Genomic DNA, 14614 nt, shown 5'->3' with positions numbered 1-14614 from the left:
TTAGGAACATAGGAACAGGAGTAGGCCATTCAGCCCCTCGTGCCTGCTCCGCCATTTGATAAGATCATGGCTGATCTATGATCTAACTCCATGGGCCCGATGTTAGCCGGGCTGCGGGTTCTCGGCGGGGGGGGCTATCGGGCGCGTGGATAACGCGCCCGGTGAAATTAGTCAGCTCCCCGCGCGAATGTAGCAGACAATCCACTAATTGGATCCACTTACCTGGTCCTCCGGGTTCCCCACTGCTGATCTGCGCGTCGGGCGGGCTGCGCATGCGCAGTAAGATCTGTCAGCTGGAGGAGCTCTATTTAAAGGGGCAGTCCTCCACTGACAGATGCTGCAACAAATAGCAAAAATTACAGCATGGAGCAGCCCAGGGGGAAGGCTGCTCCCAGTTTAATGATGCCTCACTCCAGGTATCAATACATGGGGTGAGGAGGAGGGGGAGGGCAGAGATCTTCCTCCCGGCGTGCGGGAGGAAGCGGCCTGCCTCTGCCACCAGGAAGGCCTGGCTCGAGGTGGCAGAGGAGGTCACCAGCGCAACCAACATATCGCCCACCTGCATACAGTGCAGGAGGCGCTCCAATGACCTCAGTAGGTCAGCCAAAGTGAGTACACTTACTCATTCCCCTACACTCCGTCTGCCACATCATTGCCCCCACCCCACATCTCCTTCAGCACTGCCAACACGACTCTGTCACATCACCCCTCACACCCACTCAAACCTCATCCTCATCTTACCTGCACCTACTCACCTCGCCAGTACTCATCCCGCCACTACCACTCAACCCAATCCTCATACAATCTCATGGCTCTATCTCATACTCACCCTCTCGTGCATCTCTTTCACCACCAGCCTCACTCAACCTGCCACTACCTGTGCTGCAGCCACAGGGCATGCATCACATATGTGCAATAGGCAGCGTAAGGCAAACGTGTCGTGAGCATGAAGGGGATGCACAAGGGTGTTTGAGGGTTTGTCATGGGTGTTACTTATATTAAATTTCTGACCAACTCATATTACATATTATACTGGCACCACTACTGCCATGTCTTCGCGAATCCTGTCTGGTTTGTGCAATAATGCCCTCTCCTGAGGATCACTATGAGGACCCACAACTGATGCCACCCATTGTGTCACTGCAGAGTGGGTGTAGGTGTATTTGCAGGGCTCTTTTGCGCAGACGACTGAGAGACATCGGCGATGTCCCCAGTTGCACCCTGGAAGGATGCGGAGGAGAAGTTGTTGAGGGCAGTGGTGACTTTGACAGTGACAGGTAAGAAGATGGTGCTCGGGCCAGCCGGGAGCAGCTCGGCATGAAAGAGGCTGCAGATGTCCACGACTACATGTCGAGTGACTCTGAGCCTCTGTGTGCACTGCTGCTCAGAGAGGTCCAGGAGGCTGAACCTCGGTCTGTGGACCCTGTGGCGAGGGTAGTGCCCTCTGCGACGCATCTCTCTCTGCGGTAGCCCTCCCTCCTGCTGTACAGGTGGATGTGTCACAGCACTCTGTTGTGGAGCTCCACGTGTCAGAGGTGGACGGCGTGGATGGCGAGGCTGGTGAGACTGGTGATGCTGTTCGCCCTCCGAGGAGGTCATGACTGCAGCTACGGCGGCCCCCATCCGGAAGATGTACATCCGAGGGGGTCCGCAAGGTAGGTACATGTCTCCGGACCCCGGGGTAAGTGTGCAGGTTCGTGACTTTGACTGTCAGGAGGAGGGTGGTGGAGGCCAAACTTTGTCCCAAGTGACAGAGTGGCCTCCTGCAATGGGTGAGGGTCTCCCCCCCCCACCTGTCAAATGGACCTTTGCAGCTGCCACAGGCTGACAGCTGCAACACATCCATTTGACCTGGGAGTGTTTCCCCCAGTGTGGGAAACAGTCCCAGTTTACTCTAAAATCCCACCCCTCCTCACATAATCCCTTAATCAGGTCAGTTAATGACCTGAAATACTTAAATAAATACTGTCAAGTGGCATCCTGCTGGCTTTAATTGCCTGCGGGATTCCCACCAGCGGGGGCTGCGCGCGCACGCTGGCGCGTCAGCGGGGAACCCGGAAGTGCGCAGGTTCGAGGCGGGCTCCGGTCCCGCGCCGGGATTTCCCGATTTTCAGAATCCCCGCCAGGAACGCACCCGATAGCGGGTGCTAAAATGACGCCCCATATACCCGCCTTTGGCCCATATCCCTTAATACCTTTGGTTGCCAAAAAGCTATCTATCTCAGATTTAAATTTAGCAATTGAGCTGGTATCAATTGCCATTTGCGGAAGAGAGTTCCAAACTTCTACAACCCTTTGTGTGTAGAAATGTTTTCTAATCTCGCTCCTGAAAGGTCTGGCTCTAATTTTTAGACTGTGCCCCCTACTCCCAAAATCCCTAACCAGCGGAAATAGTTTCTCTCTATCCACCCTATCTGTTCCCCTTAATATCTTATAAACTTCGATCAGATCACCCCTTAACCTTCGAAACTCCAGAGAATACAACCCTAATTTGTGTAATCTCTCCTCGTAACTTAACCCTTGAGGTCCGGGTATCATTCTAGTACTTACGCTACAGTATGAGATTCCCATATTTCTGAGCAGTTTAATCTACTCAACATATGTTGAAAAAATCTCAGATCAGACTGATGTGATAGAAGCATGTGCCCATCAACATACACATGTTGATACTGAAGATTGGGAGCAATACAGAGAGTAGGAAAGACAGTGATTCACAACTGTGAAGAGAGGCATAGCACATCTGTTGTTCTAAAGGCCACTCCTACCCATGCTCTATGTTTTGGAGGGATTGTGTACTTAAGAGCCTCATCATGTATGCACAAGATTACTCATAAAGCAGTGATTTTGAAGCAACAGGCTCTTGCAGTCCTTTCTGAGAGTCAGCTTTAGAAGAACACGACATGCTGGCACATCAACTTTGATTTTGTTTATTGTGACCTCCAGTCTTGTAATGCTTATCTTTATTTTTTGATTGTTTTTTAAAAAATTTGTGTTCTTCAACATGGTAAATATCATGACTGGAAAATGGTTCTTTTGTGTCAGCATTTCATACAAAAAAAAGGTTAGGTAAAGACCAGCTGTTGCAACGAGCCTGACCTTTCCTGGCACAGTGTAACCACTGCATGCCATCATCATCATTCCCCCCACTCACAAACCATGCAATCTCGTGGGAGAGGCAAAAAAACCCAGAAAATATCTGAGATCAATTTAAGTAAAAACTCTGGGAAATTCTTCCCCAACTCCCGAAAGCGAGTAAGCAAGAACCTGGAGACCAAGCTGACTGAGTGACACAATCCTCAATGACCCACCTACCTTTCACATGTTTGGAACAAGCGCTGAAGGGGAGGCTCACATTTAGAAAAAACCCTGTCACGATTGCCTGCTGCCACAACTGTCTCCCTCCCCCCACAACACTGCAAAATCACATGGCGCAGAACGGGCAGCAGGCAGGCCTTCACTGGGTGCCGGCACCCTAAATTCCTGTCCTGACATACCCGGCTTATCACGCCTGACATGCCCAGAGTGCCAGAAATGTATGTAAATGAACTGAGCTGATCTTGCATTATCCAGTGAGGTCAGCTCATTTGTGCGATTGAAATCTTAAACACAGCTGAAAGGTTTACTCTGATTGCTGTTCCAAGTTAAATCATAAATGTTTTCTTTTTTACTGCTGATGATTTCTAGAAATAATGAATATAAGAAATGTTCCCACTATGTTTATGTTGCTGTTAACACAGGAAATCCACTAGAGGAAATCTTTCCCATCAAACTGTATTTATTTTTAAGAGAGACATATATCACAATAGATCACATTTTTAAACCAAAATAGATGATTTTCACTCCTTATCATTGACACTTAGCTGGCCGGGAAGTACTTTCATCGCCAAATAGTTTACCATCTGCAATTTTTATATAAAGAGGTAATCCACCTCTTATCCTTATTTTAGTTATTTATTTTCCCTATCTTTTACACCCAGTACCACTATAATGATAACAATTATAGGTGTGGCCTACATGCATCTCAGAGTGGCTCCATTCATTAGCATGGAATTCAGTGCTTTCAATTGGAAGCATCTGAGCTGGGAAATTCTAGCAGCAGTTGAGTACACAGCAGTACTTGGCTGGTACTAGCTTTTCCTTGTATTGTACCTATAGTTGCCATATATATCAATATAATATATTAGAAAAATCATACTTCTACGCTCACTTCCTGTCAACTTTCCACCTTATAAATTCCTATGTTGACATTGTAATGGAAACTGCATATGTAAACTTGTTAGGATGCAACACTGTCCCTGTTGTAGGCCTCTCAGCTCCTCAGTCTTTTGCAGGGAAATGCCTGTGCTCCTCTATTTCTCTGCTCCCTAAATTGCTGTAAGTTTTGTCAAAGTATATTATATAAAGTAAATAGGGACAAAATGAATGATATTAAAATGCAGACTGAATTACGTCTGCACACCCTGAAATTATCCCTCTCCTTCTAACCCCGCTTCACTTAAAAACTACACTTGGTTTAGACTCCTTTGTATGCAATGCTACAGGAGCTCGACTAGTACAATATACTTTTATTGTATAGTTACCCATAATTCTTAGAAAATAAAGTGTTTAGAAATAAAGCAAGGTTTCAGCCATATCATAACAATACCTTTTCAGATTTTACTATTATAAGTCCAACATTTTTACCTCATTCAACATCACTATAAAAAATTGATTTTCTGGTCATTTATCTCATTGCTGTTTGTGGGACCTTGCTGTGCGCAAATTGGCTGCTACATTTCGTTACATTACAACAGTGACTACACTTCAAAAGTAATTAATTGACTGAAATGTTTTGGGATGTCCTGTTGTCAAAGGTGCTAAATAAATGCAAGTTCTTTCTTTTTTCGTTCTTTCATTAAGTAACATTTCTTTTCTTTTTTTAGCATAGGATATCCAGTGGCGTCTTTAGGTTTTGAATTTAAAAGTTACATTTGCTACAAAATTAAATTAAGGAAACAAAAAGAAGTTCAAAAACAGAATGAGTTCTTCATGCAACTTCTCCGGCAGGCTTTGCCCTCAGATCAACAACTGCAAACAAGACAGGACCAGAGTTTGGAAGAAGGTATTTGGAACAGACTTCCCATTTCTCTCTTCTTTGATACTAGCTAAATCATCACATAAAACTGTGCTTTTCTTCCATTTGTAAACACATGGAGGATACATGTGGAGGAATTATAGGGTATATTTATTCAACAGCTAAATGCAATATGGTAGAGGTTCTTAAACATTTTCAGCCCAAGTCAAAGCAAAAATTCTTTTAAACCCACCCTGGGGTTTTCTGCTACTTTGTTTGTCAGCCCATGAACACCAGCCCCCACCCCCATCTAATCCCACCTGTCGAAGGGGGCAACAAGTCGAGAGAATCAGGCAGAAGTGGACAGCAGGTTAGAGGAGCTGGACAGCAAGAAGCAACAGGACAGGAGTTGGCAGTTTGGGAGTTCAATGGAAGGAAGCAGTGGATTGGGAATTGGCAAACACAGACTTGGGTCTTTTGAGGGTTGGAATGACATGCTGATGGGTTTTTACCTGCTTAAACCACTGAATGATAGTAAATTTAGAATCTTTTCCTTTTTTTCTCACCTTCTGCTGCACTCCCTGGAGAGATCACCAAGCCCATCAATGGGCACACCCAACTATTTGAGAACCATGCATCATGAGGGGTAATGTTCCAATTTTGTACCCTCAATGGGGTGCAGCACCCACTGAGAGTGTAAATTGGAAATTCTGGTACATGTTGTGCATGATTTTCTGAACAATTTGGGTAGGAAATTATGCACAATGCACTCCAAGGTTCCAAATATTCTGCTCTTGGTGGGTGAGGCTCCCCACTGGGAGAGGAAAATGATGTCAACTTTCTCCAATTCTGGTCTAAAATTTTAACACTGCATTGAAGTGCTGAGGAAAATTCTTCCATAGCCTGTATGCATTGCGATTCATTCTTGATACAGAAAACTAAATGACAGAAAACTAACCAACACATTGATCCTTGCAAAGGTGATATCATTCATGGGTAAAAATATACACATTTTCAACCTGCATATGCTTTGTGCCTTCACATATTTAAACTGCTCTGGTCATGTAGTTTCCACTTCTGCTAAAACCTCACTGATCCTCCATATTAGAGTAAATGGTACATACACACCCTTCACTACAATCCTAAGAGGGATCAGCTGAATATACATCTACCATGAAGCAACACATCCTTCCTCCATAACTGAGCAACTAACTATCAGGGACCTGCAGATCCACCAAGCAGAAAACTCCTTGTCCTTCCCACTAGACTAAAAAGAATTTAACAAGCAAAAAAATGTTTAGAGCAGGAATTGCAGTACATGTCACTTTATTTTAAGGGACAATCATTTTCACATCTAAATTGTTCCGAATTGGAATTTTTTTCTAAATTTATTCAAAGAAGCCCAGTATAGGCTAGTTTATTCTTTCAATTTGATACTCTAAACCATCAGCATCTGTAAGGAAAAAAGAAAGGTAACCATTTTAGATATAGATCCTTCCTCAAAACACCATCTCTTGAAGAGACGATTTGCAAAACATGAATCTGCCTTTTCTCCTTACAGATGCTGGTGTCTATTTCCAGCATTCCCTCGTGCTATAATTTTTTTTTTATTTGCATTAGCATTTAAAGGGCTTCCGCTGTGCTCTCAATACCAGCATCAAACGAGAGCCATTGCAATCGGGAAGAAATACACTTTAGCCTTACCAGAACTAGAATTTAAAGAAAAAGGCAAAGAGAAAGAGAAAGAAGTCACAAAGCAAGTTCTTGCAGCCAGTAACTGTTTACAAGCAACTGACTCTAGAATGAGTGAAACAGAATGTGTGGAAAACCATCTCAACAAGACTACGGAATACGAATCATTTGGAAGTACAGAAAATCTAAGCCATGATGATTTATGTGCCGAATCCTCAAAAGCCTGCAAGCACTTATCACCAAAGGCACATGGTGCATCAAATGGCAGTGTGATCTTTGCCAAGAATGAGAAGAAGCAAAAGTGCTCAAGCAAGAACACAAGCACACGCAAAGGGATCTTTGAGAATGGCTCTTTGAATCATCAGAACAGCAAACCAGAGGCTGTGCTACGGTAAGATCTCCTTATTTTGGCTACCGTCCTAGGCCTTAAGCAAAGGATGACCAAAAAATTGATCAAGAGGGAGAAAATAGAATATGAGAGTAAACTAGCAAGAAATATAAAAACTGCAAGAGCTTCTACAAGTTTGTAAAAAGGAAGAAAGTAGCGAAAGTAAACGTGGGTCCCTTAGAGGCTGAGACAGGAGAAATTATAATGGGGAATAAGGAAATGGCAGAGACGTTAAACAAATATTTTGTATCTGTCTTCACAATAGAAGACACAAAACTCATACCAGAAATAGTGGGGAACCAAGGGTCTAATAAGAGTGAGGAACCTAAAGTAGTTAATGTTAGTAAAGAAAAAGTACTGGAGAAATTAATGGGACTAAAAGCCAACAAATCCCCTGGACCTGATAGCCTACATCCTAGGGTTTTAAAAGAGGAGGCTGCAGAGATAGTGGATGCATTGGTTGTGATCTTCCAAAATTCCCTAGATCCTAGGATGGTCTCAGTGGATTGGAAGGTAGAAAATGTAACATTGCTATTCAAGAAAGGAGGGAAAGAGAAAACACAGAACTACAGGTTAGTTGGTCTAACATCAGTAGTCGGGAAAATGCAGGAATCCATTATTAAGGATTAGGCAGAGTCAACATGATTTTATGAAAGGGAAATCGTGTTTGACAAATCTACTGGAGTTTTTGAGGATATAACTAGCAAGGTAGATAAAAGGGAACCAATGTATGTAGTATATTTGGAATTTCAAAAGGCATTCGATAAGGTGTACCACAAAAGGTTGTTACACAAGATAAGGGCTCATGGGGTTTGGAGTAATATATTAGCATGGATAGAGGATTGGTTAACGGACAGAAAACAGAGAGTAGGAATAAACGAGTCATTCTCAGGTTGGCAGGTTCTAACTAGTGGGGTGCCACAAGGATCGGTGCTGGGGTCTCAGCTATTTACAATCTATATTAAACACTTAGATGAGGGGACCAAGTGTAATGTATCCAAGTTTGCTGATGATACAAAGCTAGGTGGGAAAGTAAGCTGAGAGGAGGACACAAAAAATCTGCAAAGGGATATAGACAGGTTAGATGAGAGGGCAAGAAGGTGACAGATGGAGTATAATGTGGGGAAATGTGAGGTTATTCACTTTGGTAGCAAGAATAGAAAAACAGAATAATTTTTAAATGATGAGAAATTATTAAATGTTGGTGTTCAGAGGGATTTGGATGTCCTTGTACACGGAACACAGCAAGTTAACATGCAGGTACAGCAAGCAATTAGGAAGGCAAATGGTATGTTGGTCTTTATTGCAAGGGGGTTGGAGTACAAGAGTAAGGAAGTCTTGCTGCGATTGTACAGGCCTTTCTGAGTCCACGCCTGGAGTACTGTGTACAGTTTTGGTCTCCTTACCTAAGGAAGGATATACTTGCCTTAGAGGCGGTGCAATGAAGGTTCACTAGATTGATTCCTGGGATGAGAGGTTTGTCCTATGAGGAGAGTTTGAGTAGAATGTGACCAAACTCTCTGGAATTTAAAAGAATGAAAGGTGATCTCATTGAAACATATAAGATTCTGAGAGGGCTTGACAGGGTAGTTGTTGAGAGACTGTTTTCCCTGGCTGGAGAGTCTAGAACTAAGGGGCATAATCTCAGGATAAGGGATTAGCCATTTAAGACTGAGATGAGAAATTTCTTCACTCAGAGGGTTGTGAATCTCAGGCATTCTCTATCCCAGAGGCCTGTGGATGCTTAGTCATTGAGTATATTCAAGAATGAGATAGATATATTTTTGGATGCTAAGGGATCAAGGGATGTGGGGATAAGAACATAAGAACATAAGAAATAGGAGCAGGAGTAGGCCAATCGGCCCCTCGAGCCTGCTCCGCCATTCAATAAGATCATGGTTGATCTGATCCTAACCTCAAATTTAAATTCATGTCCAATTTCCTGCCCGCTCCCCATAACCCCTAATTCCCTTTACTTCTAGGAAACTGTCTATTTCTGTTTTAAATTTATTTAATGATGTGGCTTCCACAGCTTCCTGGGGCAGCAAATTCCACAGACCTACTACCTTCTGAGTGAAGAAGTTTCTCCTCATCTCAGTTTTGAAAGAGTAGCCCCTTATTCTAAGATTATGCCCCCTAGTTCTAGTTTCACCCATCCTTGGCAACATTCTTACCGCATCCACCCGATCAAGCCCCTTCACAATCTTATATGTTTCAATAAGATCGCCTCTCATAGGGGCGGGAAAGTGGAGTTGAGGTCGAAGATCAGTCATGATCTGATTGAATGGTGGAGCAGGCTCGAGGGGCTGTATGGCCTACTCCTGCTCCAGTTTCTTATGTTCTTATGTTCTTATGTTCTTAAATGTAGAAATGTGCATAGTTGAAGGAAAGTGGCTAAAAAAGGTAACTGACCAAACATTTGTTCAAGAGTCTAATTCAGCCATTATAAATCAAATCAATCCGTCAACATACAATATAGGAGCAGGAGTAGGCCATTCGGCCCTTCGAACCTACTCCGCCATTCAATATGATCATGGCTGACCCTCTACCTCAATTACATATTGCCGCTCTCTCCCGATACCCCTTGATGCTTTTGTGTCTAGAAAACTATCTAGCTCCTTCTTAAATATACTCAGTGACTTGGCCTCCACAGCCATCTGTGATAGATAATTCCACAGGTTCACCACCCTCTGAGTGAAGAAATTTCTCCTCATCTCAGTCCTAAATGTCCTACCCTGTATCCTGAGACTGTGACCCCTTGTTCTGGACCCCCCAGCCAGGGGAAACATCCTCCCTGCATCCAGTCTGTCTAGCCCTGTCAGAATTTTATATGTTTCAATGAGATCCCCTCTCATCCTTCTAAACTCGAGTGAATACAGGCCAAGTCGACCCAATCTCTCCTCGTACGACAGCCCTCCCATCCCAGGATTCAGTCTGGCTAACTTTTGCTTTGCTCCCTCTATGGCAAGTATATCCTTTCTTAGGTAAGGAGACCAAAACTGCATATAGTATTCCAGGTGTGGTCTCACCAAGGCCCTGCATAACTGCAGTAAGAGATCCTTGCTCCTGTACTCAAATCCTTTTGCAATGAAGGCCAACATACTATTTGCCTTCCTAACTGCTTGCTACACCTTTATGTTTGCTTTCAGTGACTGGTGTACAAGGACAACCATTCCCCAATCTATCACCATTTAAATAATACTCTACCTTTCTGTTTTTCCTCCCGAAGTGGATAACTTCACATTTATCCACATTATATTACATCTACCATGTATTTGCCCACTCACTCAACTTGTGTAAATCGCCTTGAAGCCTCTTTGCATCCTCCTCACAACTCACAATCCCACCTAGTTTTGTATCATCGGCAAACTTGGAAATATTACATTTGGTTCCCTCATCCAAATCATTGATATAAATTGTGAATAGCTGGGTCCCAAGCACTGATCCCTGTGATAACCCACTAGTCACCGCCTGCCACCCCGGAAAAGACCCATTTATTCCTACTCTCTGTTTCCTGTCTGTTAACCAATTTTCAATCCATGCCAGTATATTACCACCAATCCCATGTGCTTTCATTTTGCACACTAACCTCTTATGTGGGACTTTATTTTCTAAGTGTCCTGTTATCACATCCTTTATAATAGACTCTAGCAATTTCCCTACTACTGATGTTAGGCTAACCGGTCTGAAGTTCCCTGTTTTCTCTCCTTTTTTAAATAGTGGGGTTACATTTGCCACCCTTCAATCTGCAGGAACTGTTCCGTAATCCATAGAATTTTGGAAGATGACAACTAATGCATCCACTATTTCCATGGCTACCCCTTTTAGTACTCTGGGATGCAGATTATCAGGCCCTGGGGATTTATCGGTTTTCAGTCCCATTAATTTCTCCAGCACTTTTTTTTACGAATACTAATTTCCTTTAATCCTCCTTCTCACTAGTCCCTTAGTTCCCTAGCATTTCTGGGAACATGTGTGATTAACAAAATTAACAACATTATCACAAATGTTTTCAATATAGGACACCTATATCTTTTAAGAATTTACTAATTAAAAAAAAAATCCTCAACTGGCCCTTGCAAGGCACCATTACTGGCTTCATTACCAGATCTAATCCTTAACTGAAATACAGAAATTCTGTGATATGTAAAAAAATCCATACAAACATTTAACACTGTCAATCCCTTAGATCACTGAAACCAATAGGTTATGCTGTAATGGTAATGGCTGCCATTGTTACTTCCTCCTGAGGTGGCACTGTAACCTCTAAAAACGAATAAAACAAGAGCACCTGTTCTTCTTACTTGACCAAGAGGTGACGCTGTATAGGTCAAAAAGGTCATAGAGTGATTGAAAGAATATTTTATTTGTTTCGATAAGAAAAAGCCTATTTGTACCTTAATTTTGCATTGGAGTCCTATAACCCGTGATTCTGGCCTGTTGCGCATCCCCGATTTTAATTGCTTCACCTTTGGAGGCTGTGCCTTCAGCTGCCTCGGCCCTAAGCTCTGGAATTCCCTCCCTAAACCTCTCCATCTCTTTATCTCTCTCTCCCCTCCTTTAAGAAACCCCCTAAGACCTACCTCTTTGACTAAGCTTTTGGTTATCTGTCCTAATATCTCCTTATGTGGCTCGGTGTCAAATTTAGTTTGATAATGCTCCTGTGAAGTGCCTTGGGACATTTTACTATGTTAGAGGTGCTATATAAATGCAAGTAGTAGTAGTAGTTGTTGTTGTGATTTGCATCGTAAAGCAGCCTTATATCTGTTTCAGGTGAGTGGACTGCTTGCCCATTTACAGGCCTGCCTGAATATGGCATCAGGCGAGCCTTGGGCATCAATGAGGTAACTAATGAGCCTACAAAAATGTGTCATAATAGAAATATTCCCAAAAGACCAAGGAACTGTCCTGATATATAACTAGTAGGCATTTATTACATGAAAACTGTCACTTATTCATTCCTAAGATCAGTCAGTTCATTGCATCTGAATATTAGTTGAAAAATACTTGAAACTTGCCGCTCACAAAAATAAGGTACAAATAGGCTTTTTCTTATTGAAACAAATAAAATATTCTTAATTGGGCAATATCCGACCCAATATTTCTGATATACATTTACAGCCTGTAATCCTTCTCTGAAGCCCAATTCACATTTAGAACATGTCCTAGAAAGATAAATATGGCCCCGAAAATCCATGGGGATGCGATCCTGGCAGTTACACTGGGATTGCATCCATTAATTTAATTATAGATGAGGAAGGCCATTCAGCCCATCTTAATTCACCCATCCAGAGCGATCTTAAAGTCCCCCCATTGTAGCATGTAATTGTTTCTTAAATAGTTGCACTGTTTTTGCCTCCACTATACCTAGAAATTTATTCCACCTGTTGACCACCCTTTGTGTGAAGAAGAATTTCCTGATATTAATACTAAAATTACATTTTACTAGTTTAAACCTGTGTCTTCTAGTTCTATGCACATTGTTGAATTCAAAGTAATATTCTGGGTTAACATTTTCTACACCCTTAACAATCTTATATACCTCTGTAAGATCTTGGTGGTGGACAATTAAACAACTAATGGGAGGAGGAGGCTCTGCAAACATCCCCATCCTCAATGATGGTGGAGTCCAGCACGTGAGTGCAAAAGACAAGGCTGAAGCGTTTGCAACCACCTTCAGCCAGAAGCGCCGAGTGGATGATCCACCTTGGCCTCCTCCCGATATCCCCACCATCACAGAAGGCAGTCTTCAGCCAATTCGATTCACTCCACGTGATATCAAGAAATGGCTGAGTGCACTGGATACAGCAAAGGCTATGGGCCCCGACAGCATCCTGGCTGTAGTGCTGAAGACTTGTGCTCCAGAACTAGCCGCGCCTCTAGCCAAACTGTTCCAGTACAGCTACAACACTGGCATCTACCTGACAATGTGGAAAATTGCCCAGGTATGTCCTGTCCACAAAAAGCAGAACAAATCCAATCCAGCCAATTACCGCCCCATCAGCCTACTCTCAATCATCAGCAAAGTGATGGAAGGTGTCGTTGACAGTGCTATCAAGCGGCACTTACTCACCAATAACCTGCTCACTGATGCTCAGTTTGGGTTCCGCCAGGACCACTCGGCTTCAGACCTCATTACAGCCTTGGTCCAAACATGGACAAAAGAGCTGAAATCCAGAGGTGAGGTGAGAGTGACTGCATTTGACCGAGTGTGGCACCAAAGAGCCCGAGTAAAATTGAAGTCAATGGAAATCAGGGGGAAAACTCTCCAGTGGCTGGAGTCATACCCAGCACAAAGGAAGATGGTAGTGGTTGTTGGAGACCAATCATCTCAGCCCCAGGACATCGCTGCAGGAGTTCCTCAGGGCAGTGTCCTAGGCGCAACCATCTTCAGCTGCTTCATCAATGACCTTCCCTCCATCATAAGGTCAGAAATGGGGACGTTCGCTGATGATTGCACAGTGTTCAATTCCGTTCGCAACCCCTCAGATAATGAAGCAGTCCATGCCCGCATGCAGCAAGAGCTGGACAACATTCAGGCTTGGGCTGATAAGTGGCAAGTAACATTCGTGCCAGACAAGTGCCAGGCAATGACCATCTCCACCAAAAGAGAGTCTAACCACCTCCCCTTGACATTCACCAGCATTACCATCGCTGAATCCCCCACCATCAACATCTTGGGGGTCACCAGAAACTTAACTGGACCAGCCATATAAGTACTGTGGCTACAAGAGCAGGTCAGATGCTGGGTATTCTGCGGCGAGTGATTCACCTCCTGACTCCCCAAAGCCTTTGCACTATCTACAAGGCACAAGTTAGGAGTGTGATGGAATACTCTCCACTTGCCGGGATGAGTGCAGCTCCAACATCACTCAAGAAGCTTGACACCATCCAGGACAAAGCAGCCCGCTTGATTGGCACCCCATCCACCACCCTAAATATTCACTCCCTTCACCACTGGCGCACAGTGGCTGCAGTGTGTACCATCCACAGGATGCACTGCAGCAACTCGCCAAGGCTTCTTCGACAGCATCTCCCAAACCCACGACCTCTACCACCTAGAAGGATAAGGGCAGCAGGCACACGGGAACAACACTACCTGCACATTCCCCTCCAAGCCACACACCATCCTGACTTGGAAATATATCGCCGTTCCTTCATAGTCGTTGGGTCAAAATCCTGGAACTCCCTTCCTAACAGCACTGTGGGAGAACCTTCACCACACGGACTGCAGCGGTTCAAGAAGGCGGCTCACCACCACCTTCTCAAGGGGAATTAGGGGTGGGCAATAAATGCTGGCCTTGCCAGCAACGCCCACATCCCATAAACGAACAAAAAAAAAAAGATCACCTCTAAGATGCCTTTTCAGGCTGAAAGGCCCCAGTCTTTCCTCATAACTCGGATCCCTGACACTGGGGATCAGCACTGTGGCTCTCCTCTGCAATGCATTGAAAGTCTCTTTTGTTTCATAGTGACCAGAC

General features: G+C 43.8%; 1 pseudogene; it reads left to right on the top strand.

Moving 5' to 3' along the window:
• Positions 1–14614, top strand: part of LOC137321393 (macoilin-like) — a 103651-nt pseudogene that overhangs the window by 64586 nt on the left and 24451 nt on the right.

Source organism: Heptranchias perlo, chromosome 5 (assembly GCF_035084215.1).
Source record: "Heptranchias perlo isolate sHepPer1 chromosome 5, sHepPer1.hap1, whole genome shotgun sequence".
NCBI lineage: Eukaryota > Metazoa > Chordata > Chondrichthyes > Hexanchiformes > Hexanchidae > Heptranchias > Heptranchias perlo.
Note: the sequence above shows the minus strand (reverse complement) of the source record. Positions and strands in the feature narration are given on the sequence as shown.